Below are 12,407 nucleotides of genomic sequence, written 5' to 3'. Positions count from 1 at the left end.
AGGTTCATTTCTATAAAGAGAATTAAGTGGGAAAATTATATGTCAGAGTTTTTTTGTGACCAGTATTTGAACATTTTAATGAATTGTCTGAGCAAAGATTATTCATTTAAGCACTGTTCGCATTTTAACAATAGCTCATTTGTAGTATTTAATTACATGATGTTCCAGGCGATATCATGTCACTACAATAGAATAAAAAAAAGATCCCCAATCACTATTTTGCATACTTTACCTAATTAGAGAACATTACTTTTATGTTATGAGTTATAGTTTAATATTGTATGATAAATTATATTTTATTATTTGGATAGAGAAGATGGGAGAAAGTTCAGAAAAGAAATGTTTGACTAAACACTTAAAATAAGATTATATGTGCTTGTCATTAATGTAAAACAGGCTGCATCAGAAAATGACTGTATATTTTTGTAATTTTACTTATTTAAAAGGGTTACATGAGTAAAATACAGTAACAAAACATTAACAACAGAGTAGTAAAATCAGTAGAAATAACTGATATGATATAATCATTTCCATTGGTTTAATAGCCATGTATATACAAATAATCTAACCCCACAAATGAAACAATTTGCCTTTGAGTCAAAGAAGGCCTCCAGTGAAGAAATTGTACTCTTTCCAACATACAGTTTGGAGGCAATTGTATAGCCATAGACCAACGTAATGAAACTTGATCCACACATCCAACTGTCTGCAAAATTAACCTCAACAAGGATAATTTAAACTTATAACACTTCTGTAAGATAGCATAAAAAAGATCTCTGGCAACTAGGGCTGAATATCTCATACAAAATACCCCAAAGCTGATGGATAATAAAAAGCAATCACAATTTGGATGTCATCAGAACTAAAAACAATTTTCTTTTTTTTGTGTGTTTGTTTGTTTTTTGTTTTTTCCAGATATTTTTTATTGTAATTAACAGAAGGGTTACATTATATTCACCAGATAGAAGGTGTATTACTTCACACACATTGATACCCTTTCACATGTCTTGGTTCCCATTTCCCTTCCCCCTACACCTGCCCTTTATCTTGATTTCCCACCCTCCCTATCCTATTTCTTTTTTTTAAATTTTTTATTGTAATTAATAAAAGGGTTACATGATATTTGCCAGACAGAAGGTGCATTAATTCACATACATTGATACCCTTTAAGACTCTTTGTTAGGAAAATAAAGGATAATATCTAGGACAAATAGTTATAAATAACGTATGTGAGAAATATTAACAAAACATACATGTAACTATCAAACACAAAGTATAGTGGGTGTGGATGTGCACACAGGCAATCCCAGTGTGTGGAAGACAGAGTTTGCAGTGATGTAAGGAAAAACAAGCAAACAATCCCATCTCCTTCAACCAAGACCATTTGGAAGTAAACAACGTAGAAAAAGTATTCTACTCAAAAGAATTTTAAGGTAAAAATAATTTGGTGAAAAAATACATTTGGCATTTAATTAAAAAAAAATAGTGACAGGGCCAGGAGTTTGGCCTAGTGGTGGAGTGCTTGCCTACCGTGAAAGAAGACCGGGGTTTGATTCCTTGGTACCACATACATAGAAAAAAACTGGAAATGGGGCTGTGACTCAAGTGGTAACAGCACTCAGGCCCTAAGTTCATTCCCCAAGACTGGCAAAACAAAATTATTGATACTTTCTATTGAGGAACACCAGTTGAAACCAAAATTAAATATTCCTAGATTCTTATTAAAGTAACTCTGGTAAAATATGGTGACAGTGCTAAACTGTGCAGACAAACATTGCTGGTTGTTCTGTGAAACCTAGAAAATAGTTTAACAGATTCTATCTAGAAAGTCCAGGAATTATACTCAAGATGTTTCTCTTCTTGAATTGAAGAATTATGGCCATCTGTAAACTTCTACATAATTGATCAAAGAAGCTTTGTAACAAACTTCCACTATTGTAGAAAGAAGAACAATATCACTCTTGGGCAGATCACAGCAAATCAACATATAATCATGATACCTGTGCAAACATTTATTGCAGCACTACTTACAATAAAAGCTTTGGAATCAGGGTATGTACCCAATAACCAATAAGTGATTAAGGAAATGGGTTACACACATTCAATTTAGTGTTGATTAATCCATAAAAATAGAATTATGTCATTTGTAAGATGCTATTGGAGAGCATCAAGTCAAACAAGATATGTTTAGCTCAGAATGACAACTATCGCAATAAGCAAAAATTATTTTTCTCTCCCAATCACCAACAGATCTAATGGTTAAAAATGACTCTTAAGAAGAAAACATTAATAATAATGTGTTTTTCATATAGCCTAATGATCTCATTTTAACTGATTTACCACTTCTAATATCACATCTTCAAATATGGAGTTTAGGACCTCAATATTCTACTATCTGGGCAATACTAGAATTTGAATTCTAGTTAATGTACTCTACCACATAAAGTACTTCACCAGACCTCTATGCTTTGGCTTTGCAATTAAGGTTTCACATTTATGCCTCCGAATGCATGGATGATGATACTTCTATTCATAAAAGGAATGTACCACCCTACAAAGCTGTTTTGGTTGACATTGGGTCTTACTTTGTTCTCCCATGGTGATCATCATTTCTCAGTCTCTGCCTTCTGAGTGGGTAAGATGAGCAGGCATGAGCCTTCATGTCTAGCACTATACCAATTCTAAAGACATAATTCAGACTATAGCATATTTATTTATATTGGATGCAAAGTGTGCTTTGGGTATTGCTGAATGACCCAAATTGCCAAGTGGCATGTTATTCTGATGCGAAATGAATCAATTTTCTTGATTAAGTTGGGGTCCACTTTGCTTCTAGCCTCTTCAAGAAAATTAAAAGCTCTTATAATATTTTCCTAGAATTAGCAATGTTACCATATTCAGATTCATCACCACAATTTCAAATGCTCTTCTTCAGTTACTATTCTAAAACAGTCATTCAATAAAAAATAAAACAGAAAAATCTGAATTGTACAGAGAATGAATTGTCACAACCAATCTCAATACTGTAACTCGAAGATTTTGACTGACCAGAGACGCTATTGAATTCTTGTCTAGCACAGACATAAAACAATGTAGTAAGCACTGTACCCACTTTTCATAGTAGGATACCACTTTTTTTATAGTAGAACATCACTTTTTGTTTGTCCCAGGAAAAACTTCAGTAGGAAGGTAAGAATGTACACCAAAGAAAATAATAACTTTACTGTTTGCTTCAGCAAATTGCTCTAAACCAATTTATCTGGGCAAACAGTTTGTTCTTCTGGGCAAACAACTCCCTTGTCTGGAAAACAGAATGGTTGTTTTTGCAGATGGCTCACATATCAAATGCATTTCTACTCATCCAAACCCTCACCTAACTAAACCTAACAATGCTAAACTATTAGGTCTCATAGCCTTCCAGGACAGTCCTTATTTTAGATCTATCTGTGACACTATTCAACCCATAGTCTCTTTGACCACAGAAACTGATAAAAATTTCCATTATTTTCTATGTTTTTAACAGTGACTTACTGGCAATAAAACAATTGATATAATTTCCACCTAAAAGGTAAATGGCATGTTGAAGATATTAAGAATAATTTAGGTAAGAGATTCACATACATTTTTGAGAATTGTATTTGTTTTAATTTTCCTGAGTATTAAATTTTCCCTTTCAAACACATAACACAGTTAAAAACTTACAGAATAGAATAATACTAATAATACATTGTAACCATGAGTGTAGATACAGGAAGAGACTGGGTGATTTTTAGAGATTAGGAATTAAAAAGGAGTAAAAAGACAAAGTATGGGGGACCCGGAGCTTGGCCTAGTGGTAGAGTGCTTGCCTAGCATGCATGTAGACCTGGGTTCGATTCCTCAGTACCCCACATACATAGCAAAAAGCCGGAAGTGGTCCTGAGGCTCAAGTGGTAGAGTGCAAGCCTTGAGAAAGTCCAAGGACAGTGCTCAAGCCCTGAGCCTAACCCCAGAACTGGCAAAAAAAAAAAAAAAAGACGAAGTATTTGAGGAAGCCTTGTGACAAGGATTTTACTGTAATCTTGTTTGTGATGATAATTGCAAAAAGCTTAACAGGGATGAGGTTGAAAACAGGCACAAATCAACATGCACACACATGCTTACACACAATAAACAAAGGGTGAAAATTACAATGAAATCTGACAAGCCCTTGGGAATGAGTATATCAACTCTGATTTATTGATCTGCTCTTGTACTGTAGCTGACTGTGCATGATTTTCGAATTGAGTCCACCTGAAAGGCACTTACCTTTTGACTTTTTCTTTGCAATAACTATTTACGTTATTGTAATTAATCAATTAATTAATTATCACAGGTTTTCCCTCTTTACCTGTAGTCAGTCATATCTATAACTCAACTGTTGGATATATTACTTTTCAAAACAAGTTATTTATTTATATATTTTATAATTACCATAATATTCTTTCAAGAAAACTAATATCAAATGCTTTTGTAAGATGTATTAAAGGGATGTGCTAAAAAATACAAAAGTCACTCTCGAGCAGATTTTCTAATGAAAATCATTTTGTTAGACACTTGTTTAAACATCTACATTGCAAATACAGTATAGTGATGGTTGAAAAATACTAGATAAGAAAGTCACTCTGATGCTCAATATTTACAAATACTTTTTTCTTAAAATGTTGCAACATAAGCTGGGTTTCAGTGGCTTTGGTCTTCTTTCAAAGCCATCCTATGCAAAAAAAGATAATAAGCAGAAAAAAGCATGCTGGAAGCACAACTTTAGTGGTAGAGGGCCAGCTGAGCAAGCAGGCTGAGCAAGGTTGAGGCCTTGAGTTAAAACACTAGTACTAAGGAAAATATGCTGGGAAAAGAAAAATAAACATGAAGTTTACATTAAGCAAGCTATGTGATTTCTCGTAAGTTACTGAAATAAGTATAAATGTTTACATTTGCCTATCTATCTTTTCTATATAAAAATGACTTTTTTTTTTTTTTTTGTCGATCATGAGGGCCTGGGTGCTGTCCCTGAGCTCTTCAGCTCAAGGATACCGCCCTACCCTTGAGCCAAGCCCCAATTCCCAATTTCTAGAGGTTAATTGGAGATAAGCATCTCAGGTCCTTTTGTGACCAGGCTGGCTTTGAGCCTTGATCCCCAGATCTCAGCCTCCTGAGTAGATAGGATTACAAGCTTGAGCCACTGTACCTGGCTAGAATGACCATGTTTTGAAGGCTTGGTGCCCAATATAATGGTCACTTCTCTTTGGTAAAGTAATTGGGTAGTAAAAGCTCTGCCATAAATGAATGAATGGATTTATTGCTGGAGTCAATACTTGGTATGATTGGTGGTGGAAATGAGGGGTGATGTTTGGTTAGAGGGAGGAAGTCCCTGATGGTATGCCTTTTGAAGGACATCTTATCCTCAGCCTGATTTCTTTCTTGCTTCCAAGCTGCCTCAAGAAACAGCTTTCTCTTACCATTGTCTACCATTGTTTCTTTATTTTGCTACAGGCCTAAAAACAAATGAATTCAGCTGATTCCGAAATAATAATTCTGAAACCATGAGCCAGAATAAATCTTTCCTTCTTCAGATGTTTATACAAACTATTTTGTCACAGTGACAAAAATTGACTAGCCCAGTAGTTATTGTAGACTGACTGAAACCAAGTCACACAGATAAATCACAGTAAAGATCCTAACACACAGAGGCTGTGAGATGAGCTGCTTTATTATTTTAAGTTGCAATATAGAAATCATTGATATAATTAGGGAAACAATAAGAGATATTTTTAGGAAGGAACAGTATGGTCACTTGCTTGTTTTGCCACATTTGAACAAAAATTTGGAAGCATTTCCAAAGAAATAATTTAGTAAAAGAAAGATGACAATTATTTGAGAGTTACTATTTGGAAACCTTCTGGGGAACATACCACAGGGAACAGGAATGGGAAGAAGAAAAGGAGATATTGCAATAAACAAAACAGAAATGATAACGCCAGGCTTCAGAGGATATCATAGGAAAGAAAAATTTGAGAGTTAATAGGGAAGAATCACTCATGTGATAGAATTACTGGGTAGATATTATGATTAAATAATGACTATCTTTGTTTCCTAGAGTCCAGTCTTGAAAGAATGAATGGATAATGATGCTGTTAATCAGAAGCAAGCTTCAGAAACCAGAGCAAATTTAGAGAAGCATGAGGATGATGTTAGTTTTGAGTAGTTTGAGTTTGAGCAGCCCCATTGCCTCTTTGTGGAAATGAAAGCAATGGTAATGATGATAAGGAACATGTATTAAATGCTTAATTATCACAAGTCTTTTCTTTGTATTCAGACATTTAAAAATCCCACACAAGCTATATTCTCAAACAGTTTCTATCATTATTTCCATTTAACAATTAAAAAAGAAAACAGAGGGATAAGAAGGTCAATGATTTCCCAAATGACAAGGAACAATTTTGAAATATTATAGTTTATTGACTTAACTTAGTTATATAAGAAAGGGAATTTCAAAATGTTTTAGCATTGAGATAACACATTTATATCCAGTGAGATAATATTTTGAAAATAAATCTGCTTTCCGAACCTCAAACTTCTTTCCTTCATTTCACACAGATTGAACCAGACCCATTTGCACAAGGAAATAATGGGCAATTGTCATACAAAATTCTGAATTTCTTTTGGTTGATCTAAACATTTTCTTCACCAGATAATTTTGGTTCTTGTGGTATGACTGGGCTTTCTGCCTAGAGGACAATTATAGTATTTAAATTTTTTCTGGTGAATTATTATATTTTTTGAATCAATTATGTGTAAGATATGTTGTTGATGGTTATGGAACAAGACAGGCCTGTTTCTAGTGTTAAATTTAATCATTATGGTACAAGCCTCCTGGGTATTTGTTGCTCATAATCATTTAAGCAGATTATGATACTGTTTAAATCCAGGATCTTTGTCAATAAGAGCCTACATAGCAGAAAGGTCTACCGTGATTTTTCAAATGCAGTTTCACTTGGTTATGCCATAGGAAAAAAATTATGACTCAAATACCATTATGTAAATACCAGTTGCTATGTTTCACTTTCTATAAATAATATTCTTCAAATTGCTGCTAGGATTGAGGGTAAAGTTTCTATTTTTTGAAGCAATTACCTATTTGGTAGCACACAAAAATTAGAAGAATAAATTTTAAGAAAATGTGGAAGTACTGGTAGAAGGGAAGAAAAACAAGAGAGAAAGAGAAAGAGGGCGGAGAAGATTATTCTCTGGGGATTATTTTAGGCCCTCTAGAAGATTGTTACTGCTGAAATAACTAAGTGAGCTTTCATGATGACTGAGGTGCCTAAAGTATAAGTAGATATTTAGAGTTACCAAGTCAAACAGTGAATTAAAGGAAGACTTAAGAGCATTAATTCAAATGATTTCAAGTTATTTACTCTTTGGTGAAATATTTGCTTGCATTCTGCCTTCTGTAGTTTACCATCCATATTCTAAAGTTATCTCAATGCTAACACCATACAAGGCTTGTTGAATGCTTCCTTTCCTTTTAACTAATAAATTTGAAAAAAATAGAACATAGTACATGTGCATAGTAAAATAAACCTGATATTTTCTTATTGAGGTTCAGCAGTTGTTTGTTTGTTTATTTTTGTCTGTGTTGGGGGTCAAACTCTGGGCCTGGGCACTGTCTCTGAATTCTTCAGCTCAAGGCTACAACTCCATCCATTGAGTCACAGCACCACTTCTAGTTTTCTGGTGGCTATTTGGGAATAATAGTCTCCTGTACTTTAGTGCCCTGGCTGGCTTTGAATGATGATCCTCAGATCTCAGCTGCATGATTGGCTAGGTGTACAGGAGTGAACCTCTAGTACCTTTAATACCTGTTATGTTGGTATGTGTGTGTGAATATGAAAGTATTTTATTCATCCTTAGATATTCTAAAATTTATGTTTAGGGTAAAAGATTATTGTTTTGTCTTGCTTTTTTATCTTTCAGTACTAGGGATGGAACTCTAGTTCAAGTAAGTCTTGTTTGCTAAACTGGCACTCTACCATTTGAGCCAAAAATCCCAGTTCTTTTACTTTATAATTTTCATCTAAGGTCATGCTCAATTTTGCCCAAGCCTTCAGTGAATATATTCTTTCAGTTTCTGCCTCAATATTATCTAGGATTGAATTAGTATGTGCCATCAGTGCTCACCATAGATAAGAGATTCATTAGACATTCTTTCTCTGTGTGAAAACCAAGAAAGAGCTTGAATAATTATTAAGAGAAAAAGTATGAGCTAAAACCAAGTACTAAGTCCATAATGTGGTAACGGTAGAAACTTCTTTTACAGATTTTTTTGATTATGGGACTCAAACCCAGAGTCTCAAGCAAATTCTAGGCAAGCCCACCACCGAGATGCATTCCCATTTAACCTCAACTTTAGTTTCATTATATATTACATGGTTTAAAAATGCTATTCTACATGAGAGGAAAATCATAAGTGAGTGTTAGTTACTTCATGATTGTTGTTACAAAATACCAAGAACAAACCAATCTATCAGGAGGGAAATTTTAATTTGTTTTAGAATTTTGAAGGGTTTGGTCCAGGTTTCCTTGGCTCTATTGATTTGCGCCTGTGGCAAGGCAGAGCATCATGGCAGAATCTATTTGCAGAGGAAAAGACATAAACAGGACAGGGCCTATAGATACTCTTTAACAGTGTGTACACAATGATTCAACTTCTTCTAATCCTGATATGCCAAAGGGTATATCATCTTGCAATGGCACTGGAAGGGGGCAGATGGATGCCTCCAACACCACAGCCTTTGAGGGTTCTTAAAGACCCAATCCATATCAAAGATGATATGAAAAAAAAAAACTTGAAATGCTTCCACCTAATGTTTTTAAAATAAGGAAATGGGATTTTCTTAGGTCCTAATGCCTTTTGTGCCATCCATACCTTATTGCTCAGTACTCCTGTTGTCAAGATAATAAACTTTAACAGCCAGTCAGAAATCAAATTTCAATCAGGAGTGGAATTTGGAAATCTGAAGACAAGTCTGGGGAAGGCATTATTGTGTTGGATTAATGCACTTACTCAACTTGCAGAAAGTCTTATCTGTTTTGCTCTTTGCTCAGCAGGAACACATTTGAGATTTCTCCTGCTCAAGCTAGTTTTGTATTTCTTAGGAAGATTTTTAAAGATAGGAAGGTTGGGGAACTATTAAACAGCTTACCTTCAAGTGAGATTCTACCCAGCCATCAGTGTTCCGAACCAAGAAACCCTTTGTCACTTGGCTATTTTCACAGAAAACTTAATGAGAGCAATTGGGAGGCAGCTGGAGCTCTTTGACAACTCTTGAAGAAAATAGGCAGTATTTCTTTGGGAAGTAACTATTAATACTATATTTAAGAAGAAGAATACTTGTCTTGGGGATGGAGTTGGTGATATTGTGTTTGTTGTAGCCTAGAGTGTAGCAGATGCTACTCTTCATAAAACTAACAGATGAGCTATCTTTAGGATGAATGCTACATTCTAAAGGGGGGCATGGATGAAAATGAACATGTACACAGTATAACATTTCCTATAGTAACTAATGCCACATGGGCCTGTAAGAATGTGTATCTATCACTGTTGAATCCTCACAGTGACCCTTGAGTGTGACTGTCCACTTTCACATACATTAACGGCTTTGATGAGGACTGAGGTATGTCTTTGGTTCAGTGCCACTTGACTAGCAAGAAATGCAGTTGACATTTAAACTCAAGCTTCCCAGTTCTAAAATTGCATACTTTTAGGGAAGTCTGGGTTATCAAAGAGCAGCCTTTGGCCCAGCAGTACAGTACCAGAGTCCCACTTACAAGAAATGCATAATCACAAGCCCTACTTTATACTTACAAGATTAGAAGCTCTGAGGGTGAGATCTAACAGTCTGTATATTAGTAGATTCTCCAGGTGATTTTTTGACACAATTATGTAAGTGTTTTATTGGTTAGAACTTTACTGTGGAGTTCTATTTTAAAGGACTTTTTTTTTTTTTGACTCAGGGCCTGAGCACTACCTTTGGTTTCTTTTTCTCAAGGTTAGAGCTCTACCACTTCAGGCCCAGCAAAATTTCTGTCTTTTTTTCCATATATGTTTATTGTAATTCATAGAAAGGTTACATTATATTCACCAGATAGAAGGTGCATTACTTCACAGACATTGATACCCTTTCTCATGTATTGGTCCCCATTTCCCTCCCCCAGCCCCCACCCCTCATCTTGTTTCCCCCCTTCCCTACCCGATTTCAAATAACCAAATACACATCTATCAAATATATCAGATAACAAGGTGAAATACTGAAACAATATGACGTAACCAAGGGACAGCAAAAGAGATGAGAGATAACATAGGACATGAAGAACAACAATCACTCATTATATAGCTTTTGTTTCTATATCCTGGAGGTCCTTTCGTTTAGTGTCATACTGTATGGCCTAGGTTTTGTTCTATTGCAAATCTCTGCTAGGAGAGCCCAAGGTTTCTACTGATTATGACAAATGAGGGAAACCATTGAGCCTATGTTCCTTTGAGTCTGGCTTACTTTACTTAATATGATTTTTTTTCTAATTCTTTCTATTTCCTTACGAATAGGGCAATGTCCTTGTTTCTGACAGCAGAATAGAATTCCATTGTGTCTAAATACAATATCTTGCTGATTCACTCATCAACTGAGGGGCATCTGGGTGGGTTCCATATCTTTGCTATGGTAAATAGTGCTGCAATGAACATCATTGTGCTAGTGGATGTAGTATGTCCTTGTTTCTGGACAATTGGGTTAATGCCAAGTAGTGGAATTGCTGGGTCATGGGGAGCTGTATGTTTAGTCTTTTGAGGAACTGCCATACTGCTTTCCATAGTGGTTGAACGAGTTTGCACTCCCACCAGCAGTGTAGTAGTGATCCTTCCTGGTCACATACATCCCCTCCAGCATCTGTTATTAGATTTCTTGATCCATGGCCATTCTAACTGGAGTGAGGTGGAATTTTAGTTGTTTTGATTTGCATTTTTTATGGCCACAGATTTTGGGCATTTCTTCATGTGTCTATAGGCCATTCTTATTTCCTCTTCAAAGAAATCTCTCTTTAAGTCTTTGGCCCATCTTTAAATGGGATGGTTGTTTCTCTGGAGATTAGTTTTGGAATGATTCAATTTTTTGAGCTTTTGATATATTTTAGATATGAGGTCTTTGTCCATTATATGATTACTAAAGATCGTCTCTCACTCTATAGGCTTTCTAGTTAATTTTGCTAGCTATGTCCTTTGCCATACATAAGCTCTGCAGTTTAATGCAGTCCTACTTATCTAGACTTTCTCTGATTTGTTGTGTTTATTGGTCCCAACCTGTGCCAAGGATAACCAGTGTATCACCTATTCTTTCTTGTAAAGTTTTCAGTGTATTTGCTTTTACCTCAAGGTCTTTGATCCATTTGGAGTTGATCCTGCTGCAGCGTGACAAATAAGGATCCAACTTTAATTTTTTGAAGGTGCTTAACCAGTTCTGCCATTACCACTTGTTGAAGAGGCTATCTTTCTTCCATTCAATTTTTTTGCTCCCTTATCAAAGATTAGGTGGCCATAGGTCTGTGGGTTAATATCTGGATCCTCACATCCAGGTGATTTTGTATACCTGAAAAAATGATACCTCTGCAATCACTTATTATGTCTTCCTCGAGAAAATTTGAAATTTAGAGAGTTAAAAGAGGAAATATGCATCTAGAATAGGTAGCTCTAATGAGAAATTAGAAGATATATCTCCAATGATAAAATCACATGCTGGGAGTTGTATTTCAATACTAAAAACAAAACCCTCCCCCCAAAGCATCCCAAAACAAAACCCTCCTCCCCAAAACAAAAACAAAAAAAAATACCACCAGAGAACAGCAAATTACAGAAACTATCGACATGAGATTTTCAGCAGAAGAGCATATTTTGGAGAACTATGAATCCTCATGGAGAAGAACAGAGATGATTCAGTGAAGTCATTCAGCAAAAACACATTTGGCTGATTTTGTGGCATCATTTATTTGAATACTCATTAGAAAAGGATTCCTCAGAGCTTCCATTGGAGAATATTTGTATGAGGAAATTGTAATTTGCCTAATGCAAATCTGTATTTGTTTGTTTCACTTTATTGACTTCTAGTTTCTTCCTATCTATTACAACCTGCATCTTTCAAGTGGAGGTGTCATCTATCTATGATGTCAATACTAATGGAAAAATTCACAATGATAATTTATACTAGATAAACAATACACCATTATCAGGAGGAAATCTAAGGCAAACATAAGAATTGCACGTACATTAGAATAAGAAAATCTACATCCTCTGTAATATTATTGTCTTCGACAAAGCAGTAGGGTATTTTTTTAATCTT

The sequence above is a fragment of the Megascapheus bottae genome, chromosome 13 (assembly GCF_031878675.1).
Source record: "Megascapheus bottae isolate mThoBot1 chromosome 13, mThoBot2.hap1, whole genome shotgun sequence".
Classification (NCBI taxonomy): domain Eukaryota; kingdom Metazoa; phylum Chordata; class Mammalia; order Rodentia; family Geomyidae; genus Megascapheus; species Megascapheus bottae.
This window is presented reverse-complemented; position numbering follows the sequence as displayed.